The sequence below is a fragment of the Camellia sinensis genome, chromosome 7, assembly GCF_055761805.1.
Source record: "Camellia sinensis isolate YWXY chromosome 7, ASM5576180v1, whole genome shotgun sequence".
Lineage (NCBI taxonomy): Eukaryota > Viridiplantae > Streptophyta > Magnoliopsida > Ericales > Theaceae > Camellia > Camellia sinensis.
The window spans coordinates 201,303,354-201,307,066 of NC_138967.1; positions in this window are offsets into that span (position 1 = coordinate 201,303,354).

Genomic DNA, 3,713 nt, shown 5'->3' on the forward strand with positions numbered 1-3,713 from the left:
TGAATATACACTGTTCACATTCCTGTTGATTTCTGCCACTGCTCTTGGCCTTTTGTCCTTTGTATTTTCAATGTTCTTGATAGTCCATCTCTGTTTCTTGATTCTGAAGCGCATTCTTACTTTTCTATTGTCCAGATTTGTGCCTTCAATCTTCGTTTCCATAGATTTAGGTTTGGGATTTGTTTGTGGAACTCTTGATTTTTAGGAAAAACTGAAACTATTTCCTCAAATTCTTACCCAGCACATAATTTTGGTTTTTCCGAGGTCCCAATTACCCTTGTAGAATACCTTTCTGAAATCCAGTTCCTCCTAGCTAAGCCAATATCATGGGTATTGGGAGCATAGGGTAGACACCCCGACAAAATTAGAATACTTTAGGCGAGAGTTTTCCATCCCTGCCGACGTCCATCTGAGGTTGGCTGGGGATGATGATTCCATCATGCCCACAACTGATTCCATGCCCTTCTTTGTCGTAGCCTTTATTGAGTGCGGACTCCGGTTCCCACTAAACAGCCTTTTTCGCGAAATACTTCATTTCTATAAGTTGAACCCGATGCAACTTGCCGTCAACTTCTATCGAGTTATCAACGGCATTATAGCTTTAGCCAAACAAGAAAACGCTAGGATTACCTTAGCCGATATCCAGTACTGCTACACCATGTATGGCCTAAAAAGAGATACGAGCTACGTTTACTACCTCAAGCTAAGATCTACAGAGTACAAAATTGTAGCCAACCTCCCAGACTCCAACAAGGGAGCTAGAGACGGCTACTTCATTACCTCAGGGAATTGGGAGTTCGCTCCAGATGAGGACCTCCATCTTCACCCTCGTCCTTGAACCGTTTTTGTAAAGGGCAATGGTAAGAGCCCTGAGTCCATACTTGCTTTTTTTTTTCAAAATTTTTCAAACTCTTTAATATTTTATCTGCTTCTAACGTCGGTTTTACTTGCCGCTCCTCCTTAACCACCAAAGGGTTTCCGTCAGTCTTTCTTTCCCAGCAAAGACTTGAGGAGACTTTTGGATTTGCCAGTTCTCAAACGGAAGGCCCCTCTACTTCTCAATTTCATCCCCACTTATAAGTCGGCTCTTCCCGACGTTCCAAAAAAGAAGAAGAAAAGCCTTTCTCCACCTTCCGCCACATCTCCACAAGTCGCGTCCACATCTCGGACAGACCAAGGATCAACCTCTGATCCAGCTTAGCAGCTGGCAACGTCGGCTCCATACCTGATCCCACCATCTCAACGACAATGTCGACGACGAACTATTTTTGGTGTTGAGATGGGTCGTCAAAAAGCAGTTGCCAAAGATCTCTTGGCCAGCATTCCTTCCTATGTTGATGCTCAACCAGCTCAATCTCAGCCCCCTGCGAAGTGGAAAAGAATAAAGAAGGCTCAGCCAAAGGCGAAGGTGACTCAGGTTGATACTGAGGATACTTTACAAATTCCTAAATTGGCTGAAAGCGATAAGTCTCAATCCGCTGTTGGGAAGAGGCGTTCTGAGGCCCAACCATCCAAATCCCCAAAATCAAAGAAGCCGAGGTCATGCTCTACAACCACCTCGAGGTCCAAAAAACATGATGCCCCCTGGGCCCCCCAAATCACTTTGGAAGATAAACTAGTTATGGCTAATGATAGCGCTGGCGACATCAACGTCGGCGTAGCCCTCAGCACCGCTCTACTCCTTCCCGGCGATCTTGACCGAAACGCCGAGTTGAGCGAGTATGAAAATTACGCTTTGATGCTTCAACGCTCCGTTCAAGTAAGTGCCTTTATCTGGCAACTTTTTCTTTCTTTCTGTTCATTCCATATTTGTAATTTTTTTATTTTTTATTTTTTTAACAACTTCTGTTCTGTTTACTTTCAGGCCATCCAGCATGCCCATTTGTTCTCAGTGCAATCTTTCGAGAATCGGGAGAGGCTGGCCGAGATGAAGAGGGAGGTCTCCAGCCTTCAAAAGGCCAACAAAAGTTTACAATCAAAAATGAAAAAACTGGAAGACCAGAATTGTCTCAAATTTGGCGGTCGGATTTGAAACCGCATTTTAGCAATATTGTTAGGACGAACTTAGAATTTTTACAAATGTGGCAGTCTTATCGAAAATGGCATTTTAGTGACACTTTTGGGACGAGATCGAAATTGTTTGAAATTTGGTGGTTTAATCACAAATGGCATTTTAGAGACATGTTTGGGGTGAGCTCAAAATTGTCTCAAATTTGGCAATTTGATAGTAAATGGCATTTTGGCGACACTTTTGGGAGGTGCTTGGAATTGTCTCAAATTTGGCAGTCTGATCTGAAATGGAGTTTTAGCGACACTTTTGGTACAAGTTCAAAATTGTCCCAAATTTGGAAATCTGATTGAAAATGGCATTTTGGCGACATGTTTGGGACGAGCTCAAAATTGTATCAAATACAACAGTCCAATCGGAAATGATGTTCAAGCGACACTTGTGGACGACCTCAGAATTGTCTCAATTTTGGTTGTTTGATCAAAAATGGCATTTTCACAACACTTCTAGGACGAGATTGGAATTGTCTCAAATTTGGTAGTTTGATCGAAAACAACACTTTAGCGACACTATTGGGACGTGATCAAATTGTCTCAAATTTGGCAGTCTAATCGAAAATGGCATTTTCACAACACGTTAGGGAGGAACTCAAAATTGTATGAAATTTAGCGGTCTTCGCGACACGTTTGGGACAAGCTCAAAGTTCACTCAAATTTGTCATTTTGATTGAAAATGACATTTTGGTGACACTTTTGGGACGAGTTCAGAATTATCTGAAAATTAGCAGTCAAATCAGAAACGTCGTTATGGTGACAGTTCTGTGATGAGTTCTAAATTGTCTCAAATATGGCAGTCTGATCAGAAACAGCGCTTTGGCGACACTTTTGGGACGAGCTGAGAATTGTCACTAATTTGGCAGTCTGATCTGAAACGCCATTTCGGCGACACTTTTGGGATGAGTTCGGATTTGTCTCGAATTTGGCATTTTGATCTGAAACGGTGTTGTCGCGACACTTTTGTGACAAGCATGGAATTGTCTGAGCGAAAACAGCGTTTTCGAGACACTTTCGAGACGAGTTCAAAGTTATATCAAATTTTGTAGTCTGATCAGAAATGACATTTTCTGAACACTTTTGGGACGAGCTCGAAAGTGTATCAAATTTGGGAGTCCGATAAAAAATTGCATTTTAGTGACTCTTTTGGGATGAGATTGGAATTGTATCAAATTTGGCAATCGGATCAAAAACGGCGTTGTCATGACACTTTTAGGATGACCTCGAAATTGCCTCAAATTTGGCAGTCTGATCTGAAACGGTGTTGTCGCGACACTATTGGGAGAAGCACGGAATTAGCCGAGTAGAAACAGCATTTTCGAGACACTTCCGGGACGAGTTCGAAGTTATATCAAATTTTGTAGGGTATTGGGTTTAGGGTTTAGGGTTTTAGGGTTTTGGGTTTAGGGTTTAGGGTTTTGGGTTTTAGGATTTGGGGTTCAGGATTCTGGGTTTTAGGATTTAGGGTTTAGGGATTAGGGTTTAGGGTTTAGAGTTTAGGATTTAGGGTTTAGGATTTAAGGTTAAGGGTTAAGGGCTTAGGGCTTAGGGCTCAGGGCTCAGGGCTCAGGGCTCAGGGCTTAGGGCTTAGGGTTTAGGGCAGTGGGCTTAGGGCTTAGGGCTTAGGGTTTAGAGCTTAGGGCTTAGGGCTT